The sequence below is a fragment of the Somniosus microcephalus genome, chromosome 15 (assembly GCF_052327205.1).
Source record: "Somniosus microcephalus isolate GS21.2 chromosome 15, FLI_Smic_1.0, whole genome shotgun sequence".
NCBI lineage: Eukaryota > Metazoa > Chordata > Chondrichthyes > Squaliformes > Somniosidae > Somniosus > Somniosus microcephalus.
In genome coordinates, this window is record NC_141001.1 from 121439908 (window position 1) to 121454558 (window position 14651).

The following is a 14651-nucleotide window of genomic DNA, read 5'->3' on the forward strand; positions in this document are numbered from 1 at the left end:
GGAAATAGCAGCAGTGTGAAATCTGCTCACATAATGATCCTTGAATAAAGGAAGAAAGACTTGCATTTCTCCAGCGCCTTTCACCACCTCAGGATGTCCCAAAGCGTTTTACAGCCAACTAAGTACTTTTGTGTTCAAAGTTAGTGATGTAAGAAAACTACCAGGCACTTGGTCTAAGCGTTAAACAAAACTTTAATCAACTGTTTTTCAACATGGAGGTCTAGTTGTGTCCTTCACTAGTTCCTGTTAAAGAATGTCCTGAGCAAGCTGGGCCCATGCCCGAGTATTTATACTCTCCCTGGACAGCGCCACCCGCAGGCCGCTCAGTATTATTACATAAGTCATTTCCACATGAATGGCAAGATTCATGTCAGTTAGTATTTAACGTTGTTTAACAGTGAGCCTGTATCACAAGTTAGGGTTATGAAACAAAAATGAAATGTTGGGATTTCAGATCCTGTTTACATTAGAAATCAGTTTCTTTATGGGTTTAACATACAGTACGATTTCACTAGTCCAAAAATGAAAAGTGTAGCTTCATTACTTAGAATTTTACAGCACAGAAACAGGCCATTCGGCCCCACTGCTCCGTGCCGGTGTTTACGCTCCACATGAGCCTCCTCACACCCCTCTTCATCTCACCCCATCAACATATCCTTCTATTCCATTCTTCCTCATCTACTTATCTATGTTCCTCTTAAATGCATCCATGCTGTTCACCTCCCTGTGGTCGCGAGTTCCACATTCTCACCACTCTGGGTAAAGATGCTTCTCCCGAATTCCTTATTGGATTCAGTAATGACTCTCTTATATTTATGCCCCCTAGTTTTGGACTCCCCACAATAGGAAACACAGCAGCCAGTTTGCGCACAGCAAGCTCCCACAAACAGTTATGAGATAAATGATTAGTGAAATAACAACAGAACATGCTGGAAAAACTCAGCAGGCCAGGCAACATCCGTGGAGAGAAAATAGAGTCGACGTTTCGGGTCAAACCCTTTGTCAAGACTGAAGGCCAGACTGGGAGAGAACAAAAGAGAAGTGAAGAGACATTAAGAGGTATTCAAAACGAGACGAGATGGTGATAGGACTAGTGGAGACAAAAGACGGCTCGAGATTAGGTGTGAAATGCGCTGGCAGAATGGGAGACATGATGTTGGTTGAGGGATAAATATTGGGCCAGGCCACCAGGGAGAACTCCCCCCTTGCTCTTCTTCCAATAGTGGCCGTGGGATCTTTTGCGTTCACTTGAGAGGAGAGGCGGGGCCTCGGTTTAACGTCTCATCCAAAAGACGGCACCTCCGACAGTGCAGCACTCCCTCAGCACTGCACTGGAGTGTCAGCTTGGACATTGTGTTCAAGTCTCTGGAGTGGGGACTTGAACCCACGACCTTCATGATTTAGAAGTGAGTGTGCGACCCACTGAGCCACGGATGACACTTATTATAATGCATACATTTCCAAACAAAAACTCAAAGTAACAACAATGAAATGATTTTAAACTACATTCAGAAATGTGAGTTGCATAAATGTATCAATTTTTCTATCAATTAAAAATCGTGTCCAGCCCGTAACTGCAGCCTCACATCTTTGAAAGTTGTCACACAAGCACGTGAGGCAAAACATTATAACCGCTTAAATGTTATCATTAAAATATCCGATTGATTATATGTGAAGGAGTCCAAGTTAGCAAGGAGTGAGTAACCGACAGAATACTGAAGGGTAGAACCACCCAGCTTCATCAAGCTTTCCATTCATCAGTCAGCAAAGTGCCACAAAAACAATCAGGTCACTGAAACTATTATTTCATCTTGTCTTGTGATCCAATGTATAACATCTGCTGTTGCAAATCCCTCCACCGGTGTGATCCTCCAGAGGTCCTTTAATAAAAGAACATAAAAATTAGGAGCAGGAGTAGGCCATACAACAACAACAATTTGTATTTATATAGCGCCTTTAACATAGTAAAACGTCCCAAGGCGCTTCACAGGAGTATTATAAGACAAAAATCTGACACCGAGACACTTAAGGAGAAATTAGGGCAGATGACCAAAAGCTTGGTCAAAGAGGAGCGTCTTAAAGGAGGAAAGAGAGGCGGAGAGGTTTAGGGAGGGATTTCCAGAGCTTAGGGCCCAGGCAGCTGAAGGCACGGCCGCCAATGGTGGAGCGATTATAATCGGGGGTGATGTAATAAAACTCACTACACACTTGGTTTGAGTATAAAGCAAGGCTTTAATCAACTTGTTTCAGAACATGGAGGTCTAGTTGTACTTCACTAGTTCCTTGTCTTACAAAATGTCCCTGGCAAGCTGGGGCCGACGCCCGAGTATTTATACTCCTTGGACAACGCCACCAGCTGGCCGTCCAGTGTTATTTCACGAGTAGTTTCTTGATGAATGATGAGATTTATAACATTCTTCCTGCCTAAAAGATTTGGAAGTCCGACGACTTCCTCTTAGCGAATCAGGTGGACCACGAATTGCCGCAGTCTCTTAGATTTTTGTTTATGGCCAGAAGGCACGTCTCCCCGGACCGTGTCTTGGTCCCTGGGCCGCTTGGTCCGTACCGGTGGATCGACAGGGCCTGTGTTGCTCTGATCGACCCGAGGGAGGCTGGAGAGATCGTGACTCGGTGTGCAGGTCCCCACAGGCGCAGAACTGGCTTCATCCTGTTGGATAGCCAGGGATTCACCGGCGTCCTGGCCTCGGGTGGCCATCCCACGGGGAGCGCTTGGCTCCCTGAGTGGATCCGGTGGGGCAGCTGGTAGATCTCTCGATGCCCCAGGTAGGGCATCATCTTCGGGGGAGCGCAGAGTGTCGGCATCATCCCCGTGGGTCCCTCTTTCAGTTGGGTCCGTGGAACCGGCCGGACAGGGAGCCAGGTCCTGAAGCGAAATGGTGGACTCCCGGCCATCCGGGTACCACACGTGCACGTATGTGCGGTTGACGTCCGTGAGTTCTACCTCGTTGATGAGAGGATCGGTTTTAGATGATCGGATGAATCGTTGGAGCAGCATGGGGCCGGGAGCTGCCAACCATGACGGTAGAAACATCCCATGGGTGGAGCGACGCTGGAAGCTGAAAAATCGCTCGTGAGGTGTGACATTGGTAGACGTAGAAAGGAGAGACCTAATGGAATGCAACACGTCAGGGAGCATAGTTTCCCACTGCTGGTCTGGTAGGTTGCGTGACCTCAGCGCAAGATGAACAGCGTTCCAAATGATAGCGTTGTATCTCTCAACCTGTCCGTTACCGATGGGATGGTACGGTGTCGTTTTACTTGTGGCGATTCCCCGTTGGGAGAGATAACTTTTGAGTTCGCTTGACATGAAGGAGGGACCCCGATCAGAGTGGATGAAATTGGCCGTACCGCAAAGGGAAAAAACTTGATCAAGGCATTTGATCACTGTGGAAGTAAGCATATTGGGACAGAGGAAAGTAAAGGGAAAGCATGAATATTCATCCACCATAGTCAGTAAGTAGGTGTTGCGCGTTGAGGGTAATGGCCCTTTAAAGTCAATGCTGAGAGGCTGCATAGCGTGTATGAGCGAGCCATCCGATGGACGGAAGAATTGCGGTTTTAATTCCGCACAAATTCTACAGGAGGAGCACGTTCTTTTCACATCTTCCGTAGAAAATGGGAGATTTTTAGATCGCACAAAGTGCAACATACGGGTAACGCCAGGATGGCATAAGTCAATATGAAGATCCGCAAGAGTCGAAGTTGACATAGAAGAGCAGAATGCCCGCGTGAGGGTATCCGGGGCCACATTTTCTTTGCCGGGTCGATAGTGTATGGTGTATCAAAAGGCGGCCAATTCCATCCTCCAGAGTTGTATTTTGTTATTCTTGATCTTAGTGCGTTTCCGGTTATCCAGCATAAAGGCCACGGAGCGCTGATCGGTTATAAGTGTGAAATGGCGACGAGCGAGAAAATGACTCCATTTATGTACCGCTTCGATGATAGCCGTAGCCTCCTTCTCGACAGGAGGATAATGGAGCTCGCTACCCTGCAAAGTTCTGGACAGAAATGCAACGGGTCGACCGCCTTGATTCAAGGTAGCCGAGATCGCCACATCCGATGCATCGCACTCGACCACAAAAGGAAGATTTTCATCAATGGAACGAAGCGTGGCTTTTTCTAGTTGTCACTTGAGGAGGTTGAAAGCTGAAATAGCTGTTGCCTCTAATGGAAATGACTTTGCGTGAAGCAGGGGCTGGATCTTGTCAGAGAAGTGGGGTATCCATTTCGCATAATAGGCGAACATGCCGAGTGCCCGACGAAGAGAGCCGAGATTCGTAGGGGGAGGGAGCTCCTGAAGCGGACAAAGTCGCTCTGGATCCGGTTTGATGACACCTTTGCCCACCCAGTAGCCAAGGATGTTGACTGATGGTACTGATTTCACAGATTTGGACTCATTTAAGGTTAAGTTGCGACGACGGAGAACGTCAAAAAATTTCTGGATGTTGGCATCGTGCTCCTTCTGGTCATGACCAGCAATGGTGATATTATCCAGATATGGAAACGTGTCCGTTAAGTTCTCTTGTTTGACTAAGCTATCCATTTCCCGTTGAAAGACAGCCACCCCATTGGTGACCCCAAATGGAAGGCGACAAAACTGGTAAAGCCGACCATTGGCCTCAAAGGCCGTATACCTCTTGTCAGAGCCCTTTAACGGCACTTGATGATATGCGCTCTTTAAATCAAAAGTTGAAAATACCTTGTAGTTGGCAAGGTTATTGACCATGTCATCGATGCGTGGTAGTGGGTAGGCATCCAGGTCGGTATACTGGTCAATAGTTTGTGAGTAATCAATGCAAAGACGTTTCTTGTGTTGCTTCAGAGGATTTTTGACAACGACGACTTGAGCCCGCCAGGAAGATGAACATGGCTCAATGATACCGTCAGCTAGAAGACGAGAGATTTCTTCCTCGATAAAGGATCGATCATCTTGGCTGAAACGTCATGATTTAGTGACTATGGGTTTACATCGGGGGGAAAGATTGGGAAACAGGGAGGGCTCGTCGAGTGAAGCCGCCGAAAGCGCACAAAACGGTACTTTGGAAATAGTAAGCTCCGGCTTTGACCCTCCAAACTTGAAAGTGAGTCTTTTGTGTTGTTTCTGGAAATCCTGTCCCAGGAGCACATCACTGCATAGGTTCTTGAGCACCCCGAGCCGGGTGGAGAAATAAGTGTGGCCATTGAGAATAAGGTCGACAAGACAAAAGCCAGAAGAATTGATGGTCAGTGTCGTCAGAGCCATTGCAATTTCCCTGTCCGAGGGGTAAATACGCAGTTTTAACTTACTGACAGCCCGCTCACTAATGAAGCTGTCAGACTGCATGAGTCGATTAGTGCACTCAAAATGTGTCCATTTATCAAAACCTTCGTGGCTGCGTGGGACAGACTTTGGGGAAAAACAGCTGTGATGGGAGGAGGGGCAGTTTTACCCTTGACAGCTGTAACCTTAGTAGTGGTTCTTGGGGGAGGAGCAGTTTTATAGATAGTAGCTGCAAAACTAACAGGAGCTCTCGACCGGTATACATTAGAAAAGTGGCCTTTCTTACTAACAGCGGCTCTTGACTGGCATACCTTAGAAAAGTAACCTTTCTTGCTGCAAAGATTGCAGGTCGCGTTACGAGCAGGACAAAATTTCCTATAATGGAATGCACCTCCACAGAAGAAACACTTCCTTCCGGATTGCCAAGATGCCGCTAGGGCGGGGTCGTCATCAGCGTAGGTTTCTAGGGTAGGGTTGTCATCAGCCGGGTTGGAGTCGTCATCCATGAGGGCTTCCGCCCGAGGCCTATCGAAAGAGTCACTAAAAGTGATAGCAGCAGCCCATGCACGTTGTCAAAGATAGGTGTCTGCATTCCTCTTTGCTAAGCCCAGAGAACATGCCTGGTCATAGGCAGCCTGTAACTTGAGGGTTTTATTCTCCAATAGACGCTGACGTATGAAGGGAGACGCAATCCCATTAATAAAGGAATCACGAATTAACTCCTCCTGGTACTGCTCAGCTGTAACAGCGTTAAGATTACAATCCTTGCTGAACCTGCGAAGTTTCTGAAGGAATTCGTCAAGTGATTCCCCGGGTTGTTGTCGAGTTTGGGCAGTAGATGCCGAGAAAAAATTTCATTTGGGGACTTGACATATAGCTGCTGTAGTATTTGGATAGCGGCGTCATAGTCTACACAGTCTTCGATATAATCAAGCACATGAGGGGATACATAATTAGCAAGTATCTCTAATTTTTAGGAACATTTTCACCACACACTCTGAGGAAGTTGCTAAAGGTACGATACCAGTGTTTCCATACCTTAGCAGCTGTAGGTGAATTCGGGTCCAGGTCGAGATGGGCGGGGCTGAGTAGTTTCTCCATGATGGATCAATTACTTGTCTGAGTTCTCTTCTACGGTTTGAGTCGTAGCTGGCTGTTCCCGAAATCACCCAAAGCGTGGAGTCGATATCAAGTTGATTAAATTGATGTAATATAACTCACTACGCACTTGGTTTGAGTATAAAGCAAGGCTTTAATCAACTTGTTTCAGAACATGGAGTTCTAGTTGTACTTCACTAATTCCTTGTCTTACAAAATGTCCCTGGCAAGCTGGGCCCACGCCCGAGCATTTATACTCCTTGGACGGCGCCACCAGCTGGCCGTCCAGCGTTATTTCACGAGTAGTTTCTTGATGAATGATGAGATTTATAACAGGGGGTGCTCAAGAGGCCAGAATTAGAGGAGTGCAGAGATCTCGGCGGCTTGTGGGGCTGGAGGAGTTTACAAAGATAGGGAGGGGTGAAGCCATGGAGGGATTTGAAAATAAGGATGAGAATTTTTAAATCGAGGCGTTGCTTAACCGGGAGCCAATGTAGGTCAGCGTGCACATAGGGTGATGGGTGAACGGGACTTGGTGCGAGTTAGGACACGGGCAGCAGAGTTTTGGATGAACTCAAGTTTACGTAGGGTGGAATGTGGGAGGCCAGCCAGGAGTGCATTGGAATAGTCAAGTCTAGAGGTAACAAAGGTATGGAGGAGGGTTTCAGCAGCGGATGAGCCGAGGCAGGGCCGGAGACGGGCAATGTTACGGAGGTGGAAATAGGCGGTCTTTGTTATGTCGCAGTTATGTGGTCAGAAGCTCATTTCAGGGTCAAATATGACACCAAGGTTGCGAACAGTGTGGTTCATATGGCTCATCGAGCCTGCTCCGTCATTCAATAAGATCATGGCTTAACTTTTATATCAACTCCACTTTCCCGCCCGATCCCCATTTCTCTTAATTCCCCTCGAGTCCAAAAATCTATCGATCTCTGTCTTGAATATACTCAATGACTGAGCATCCACAGCCCTCTGGGGTAGAGAATTCCAAAGATTCACAATCCTTTGAAGAAATTTCTCCTCATCTCAGTCCTAAATGGCCGACTCCTTATCCTGAGACTTTGTCCCCTAGTTCTAGACTCACCAGCCAGGGGGAAACAGCCTCTCAGCATCTACCCTGTCAATCCCCCTCAGAATCTTATATGTTTCATTACATAGGATTACATTACATCGGATATACAGCACAGAAACAGGCCATTCAGCCCAAGCAGTCCATGCCGGTGCTTATGCTCCACTCGAGCCTCCTCCCGTCTTTTCTCATCTAACTCTATCAGCGTAACCCTCTATTCTCAGGAGATGCAACACCTGCCCTTATACCTCCCCACTTCCCACTGTCCAGGGCCCCAAACACCCCTTCCAGGTGAAACAGCGATTTACTTGTACTTCTTGTAATCTAGTATACTGTATTCGCTGCTCACGATGTGGTCTCCTCTACATTGGGGAGACCAAACGCAGATTGGGTGACCGCTTTGCGGAACACCTCTGTTCAGTCCGTAAGGGTGACCCCGAGCTTCCGGTCGCCTGTCATTTTAATTCACTGTTCCATTCCCACTCAGACCTCACCGTCCTCGGCCTCTTGCATTGTTCCACGGAAGCTCAACGTAAACTCGAGGAACAGCACCGCATCTTTCGATTAGGCACTTTACAGCCTTCCGGACTCAATATCGAGTTCAACAACTTCAGATCATAACCTCGGCCCCTATTACTTTTTTATTAATATTTTTTATCCACTCCTTTGTTTGGGCCTTTCCCCCCCCTTTTTTTTTTCTCTCCCACATGGCAGCTGTCTCCCATTCTGCCAGAACATTTCACACCTAATCTAGAGCCGTCTTTTGTCTCCACTAGTCCTATCACCATCACGTCTCATTTTGAATACCTATTAATGTCTCTTCGCTTCTCTTTTGTTCTCTCCCAGCCCCCATACTGGCCTTTTAATCTATTTCATTTCCTGTGCTTCTTCAGTCTTGACAAACGGTTTACCCGAAATATCGACTCTTTTTTCTCTCCACGGATGTTGCCTGGCCTGCTGAGTTTTTCCAGCATTTTCTGTTGTTATTTTGCATTTCCAGCATCTGCAGTATTTTGCTACCCTCTATTCTCTTCTCCCTCATGTGCTTGTCTAGTCTCCCCTTAAATGCATCTATACTATTCGCTTCAACCACTCCCTGTGGTAGCGAGTTCCACATTCTCACCACTCTCTGGGTAAAGAAGTTTCTTCTGAATTCCCTATTGGATTTCTTGGTGACTATCTTATATTGATGGCCTCTAGTTATGCTCTTCCCCACAAGTGGAAACATTCTCTCTGTATCCACTCTATCAAAACCTTTCATAAGTTTATAGACCTCTATTAGGTCACCCCTCAGCCTTTTTTTCAACAGAAAAGAGACCCAGCCTGTTCATCCTTTCCTGATATGTATACCCTCGCATTTCTAGTATCATCCTTGTAAATCTTCTCTGCACCCTCTCCAGTGCCTCTATATCCTTTTTATAATATGGTGACCAGAACTGTACGCAATACTCTTAGTGTGGTCTAACCAAGGTTCGATACAGGTTTAGCATAACTTCCCTACTTTTCAATTCTATCCCTCTAGAAATAAACCCTAGTGCTTGGTTTGCCTTTTTTTATGGCCTTGTTAACCTGTGCCGCAAGTTTTAGTGATTTGTGTATTTGTACTCCGAGATCCCTTTGTTCCTCTACCCCACCTAGACTCGCACCCTCCAAGTGATGTGACATCCCTATTCTTCCTACCAAAATGTAATACCTCACATTTATCTGTGTTGAACTTCATTTGCCAATTATATGCCCATTCTGCAAGTTTATTAATGTCCTCCTGTAATTTGTTGCAGTCCTCCTCAGTATTGACTATCCCCCCCAATTTGGTGTCATCTGCAAATTTAGAAATTGTGTTTTTGATTCCAAAGTCTAAATCGTTAATATAAATTGTGAACAGCAGTGGTCCCAGCACTGATCCTTGTGGAACACCACTGCCCACCTTCTGCCACAGTGAATAGCTACCCTTTATCCCTACTCTCTGCTTTCTGCCCTGAAGCCAGCCAGTAATCCATTCTGCTACTTGTCCCCTGACTCCACATTCTCTGACCTTGTTCATCAGTCTATTATGGGGTGTCTTATCGAAGGCTTTTTGAAAATCCAGATATATTACATCTACTGCATTACCATTGTCTACTCTCTCTTTTACCTCTTCAAAACATTCAATAAGGTTGGTCAAACAAGACTTTCCCTTTTGACAACCATGTTGACTATTCATTATTATATTTTTAGTTTCTAGATGTTCTTCTATTTTCTCCTTTAGTCAGGATTCCATTATTTTTCCTACCACCGATGTTAAGTTGACTGGTCTATAATTCCCTGGACATGTTCTATCCCCCTTCTTAAATATCGATATTACGTTAGCTATCCGCCAGTCCTCTGGCACTATACCTTTTTCTAACATCATTTAATATGCGTAGTAATGTCTCTGCTATCTCTTCCCTAGATTCTTTTTAAATGCGTGGATGCAATCCATCCGGACCAGTGGTTTTATCCTCTTTGAGTTTGATTAATTTATTTAATATATCCCCTTTTTCAATTTTAATTGCACTTATCTCATTACTAATCTCATCATCTAATGTCATGTCCGCCTGTTCTATCTCCCTGGTAAATACCGAAGCAAAATAATTATTTAATATTTCTGCCATCTCGCTATCGTTACCTGTGGTATTATCCTGACGATCCCTGAATGGCCCTATTCCCATCCCAACCTTCCTTTTTTTTATTGATGTGCCTATAAAATATTTTACTAATTTGTTTTATGTTCCTTGATAATTTCAATGAGATCACCTCTCATTCTTCCAAACTCCAGAGAATATTGGCCCATTTCAGTTCCATGGTTCCTCCAGCCTCAGCTGGCTTGATACTCGTTCTCTTTCTCATTTCCTCCCATTTTTTCTTTGCCTGGTTTTAACAATGTGCCGGTAATTCTTGGTCCTTTAGTCTTTGAAGTCTCTCTTTTTGTCTCTATGCACCTTGAAAATGTTCTTATGCGGTTATGGTGTGTATCAGGTAACTTTCCGCCAAACCTTTCAGTTGGGTTCCCTCGCCAGGGATATCAATAAACAAATGGGGAAAAATTCGGTACCTTAGTGCATCCCGTTAGCGTCAGCAGATGGCGCAAATGGGGTGCTAGAGCATTATCACCGGGACAAGGCGAATCCAATGCCGCACGCCAAATCCCGCACCCCCCGCAGTGCCGCCGCTAACAGTTATCGCCGGGGGCCTCAATGCCAGGTGGATCATTATGTCAGTGAGTGTGCAATGCTCACTGGCCGCCTGATCTGCTAAATCGATTGTCGCCACCTACCTTAGCGCCTGGAGGAAACAGCGCCAGGGAGAGCTGGTGTGAAGCAACAGGAAGCCGGCTCCAGGGACGTTATTTAAAGAATCATCAGTAATGACTCGCAGCTGTCAGGTTAGTGGAGTTTCAAGGGTTTCTTGTCAGTTTCACATAGTCCAACAGTTTGTTTCAGTAATTTCAAGGATATTTTGTATCAGGAGTGTTGTGGCAACTAAAATGTAGCTACATTTATTCTTGAAAAATTAAAACTGCTACACATCATTACATTAATGGGGGCTGTACTGGCAGTCAACCTCGCCCTCCAGGATCTACAGTGGAGGCAACGAAAAACCAGAGGCAGGAGGAAGGCCATTAGGGCTCTCAACAGGAGGCCTTACCCCCTGAGGGTATTCCAACAGTTCTTCTTCTACCTCCAATTAAGTGAGGAGCAGTGTATTAGAAGGCTCCGCTTCATCAAGGAGGTGGTCACAGAACTCTGCCACCTCCTGCAACCAGACCTCCAGCCTCAGATCAGGTTGACTATGGCTCTCTCAGTGATAGTCAAGGTCACCATCGCCCTCAATTTCTTCACCAGCGGATCCTTCCAGTCTGCAACAGGAGACATAGCGAACATCTCGCAATTTGTTGTCCATCGCTGCATCTGGGAGGTCACAGAGGCTCTCTACAGTAGGAGAAGGGATTACATTTCCTTCTCCATCACCAGAGAGAAGCAGGACGAGCGTGCATGTGGCTTTGCCAGGATAGCGGGCTTCCCCATGGAGCAGGGTGCCATTGACTGCACCCATGTGGCTTTGCAGGCACCGCATAACAATCTTGAGATCTTCCATAACCGCAAAGGCTACCATTCGCTTAATGTGCAGTTGGTGTGCGACCACCGACAGCGAATCCTCAATGTGAATGCCCGCTATCCTGGCAGCAGCCACGATGCCTTCATCCTGCACCAGACCGGTGTGCCAGCACTCTTCCAGCCACCACATCAAGCTCGCGGCTGGCGGGTCAAAGACAAGGGGTATCCGCTCTCCACCTGGCTTATGACTCTCCACTGCAACCCCAACACTCCTGCACAACACTCATATAATGAGAGCCATGCTGCCACCAGGAACATCATCAAGCAGACCATCGGCCTACTGAAGCAACAGTTCAGCTGCCTTGACCGCACAGGAGGAGCCCTCCAGTACTCGGCTGAGCAGGTATCCCATTTCATGGTGGTCTGCTGCATACTCCACAACTTGGCCATCATGAGGGCCCAGCCCTTGTCACCAGGGATTGCAAGACCACCTCAGGAGGAGGAAGAGGGAGAGGAGGAGGAGGCCGAAGAGGAGAAGGAAGAGGAGGAACAGGAGCGAGGAGGATCAGGAGCGAGGAAGGAGGCAGCCACTCAATCAGCCTTCTGGAAGGGCAGTCCATGACCGCTTCATCAGACTGCGGTTCCAATAAATTAAACCCCAGATCCCCGTTGCTCACCCATCATTCCATCCCTGTCACAGGCCACATAGCGCAAAGCTGAAATGAGACCTACCACAAAAGAATGCAGAGTGGTTTAATAAATTTATCAAAAATCAGTGAACACACATTTACAACAAAAATATTACCTATTCTCCCTTGTGCAATCCCTTAGTGCCTCTCATTACTGTGCCTTTGCCTACTCTAGTGCTCCTACGAAGTGTTGGCCCAGTGGCTGCAGCAGGGCTGGTGGAAGGCTGCTGAGTGTCCGTGCGGGAGACTTCAGATGGCCTTGCAGGACACCCTCGACCAGCTCTGGATCTGGAAGGCCCAGCTGTAGACCGCACCACCTCAGCATAGGCAGCAGCAGTCTGGGCTGGCTGGATGACAGGCAGCGACAAGGGCAATGGCGGAGTGGCAGTGGTGGGAGCAGGAATGCTGTCATCCTGAGAGAGGACAGCAGGTTCCTGCTCCACTGACCCACTGCCGCTCCCCCGGGGCAGCACCTCAGCATCCCTAGCAATCTGTTGCAGCACAGATTGCTGGCCTGCTGCGACACCGTGAAAGCCCGGTTGACGGTGGTAGACCCAGTCACGATGGCAGCAGTCAGAGCTTGCGTGGCATCAAGCTGAGACTGCACGAGAGCAGTCTGATATTGAATGGCACCAACCAGAGTCTGCATTACAGCCCTAAGAGTATGATTTTCTGAAAAGTTAAATTTATAATGGCTGTAAAAGTTGCTGCGTACCCTTGAAAGCTTGGAATAAAACAGATTTCAGGCTAATTTGGAACAGATATTAAGAAGGTGGCCCAATGTGTTTTTGATAATACGCATTGTGCAATTCATAGGATTACAGAGAATGTAGGATTACTGGTCCATGCCGGTGTTTCTGCTCCACACGAGCCTCCTGCCACCTGTCTTCATCTCACCCTATCACCATATCCCTCTATTCCTTTCTCCCTCATGTGTTTATCCAGCTTCCCCTTAAACGCATCTCTGCTATTCGCCTCAACCACTCCCTGTGGTAGCGAGTTCCACATTCTCACCACTCTCTGGGTAAAGAAGTTCCTCCTGAATTCCCTATTGGATTTATTAGTGATGCTCTCATATTTATGTCCCCTCGTTCTGGTCTCCCCCACAAGTGGGAACATCTTCTCTACCTCTACCCTATCGAACCCCTTCATAATTTTAAAGACCTCTATCAGGTCTTTTCTAGAGAAACGAGCCCCAGCCTGTTCAATCTTTCCCGATGGGATTTCTTTTGGAAGTAGCAACAACAACAACTTCTATTTATATAGCACCTTTATCATAGTAAGACGTCCCAAGGCGCAGAATAAAACGTCCCATGACATTGAAAATATAATATATCGGTTTTGTGTCTAGTGGCACACGCCACATCTTGCACGTTGTCACAGAAACAAAACAATCTTTTATTTTACAGCTGGGTTCTTCTGACCTGGAGCCTGACATTTCCAAGCAGTTACAATTGCACTCAACTTGTCCCCAGCAGTTTACAGGCAGCTACAGTTACCTGGATTGTGTGTGTGACCTTAAAGCGACAGGTCAGCTTACCATAAGAACATAAGAAATAGGAGCAGGAGTTGGCCACACGGCCCCTCGAGCCTGCTCCGCCACTCAATAAGATCAGGTGTAGGAAGTCACACAACACCAGGTTATAGTCCAACAGCTTTATTTGAAATCACAGGCTTTCGGAGCGCTGCTCCTTCGTCAGGTGAAGTGAAGAGAAGCATATAGGCACAGCATATATAGGCCCAGAAATTCGGGTCACAACGCGTGAGTACGGACGGAGTACTCATGCGTGGACCCGATGGAACTGCCGGTTTCTTGCATGCACTACGCATGCGCGGGAAACCGGCATTTCCGATCCTCTGAACCAAGGGGTTCAGAGGTCGAACGCGTGCGCACGGGAGTCTGCGCCTGCGCGTTGAACTTCCTTTTTGTTTACAGGTTTGTCCGTGCGTGAAGGCCTCTACTTTTTGCACATTTAAAAACCAGGCGTAAGGACTTCATTTTAAAAGGTAAGTGGTCAATTAATTAAAATTAGAACATTTTTTCCACAGGTTTATTTTTTTTAAATACTTTACAGTAAGGTAAGTGTATTTTTAGCCCCGATTTTTTATAACATTATTTTTTTCAAAAATTTAAATTATTGTTTAAAATAGTTATTTAATGTTATTTATAGTTGATTTAAATAGTGTGATTTTTTTCCAAATTTATTTTAAGGTTAAGTACTGTTTTGGGCGCCCGGAGTTTTCATGAGTTTGACAGTTCTTTCTGTCAAACTCATGAATGGACTTTTCCCTCCTCCAATTGGTTGCCCAGTGCTCACGTGATCCCAGCCGACGCATTGCACTAACTACGCCGCTGGGTCATGCAAGCACAGCGCGCCGGGAGCTGGACCGGGCCACAGACAGGAAATCCACGCAGGGCCAGGCCTCCACTGCCGGCGCGC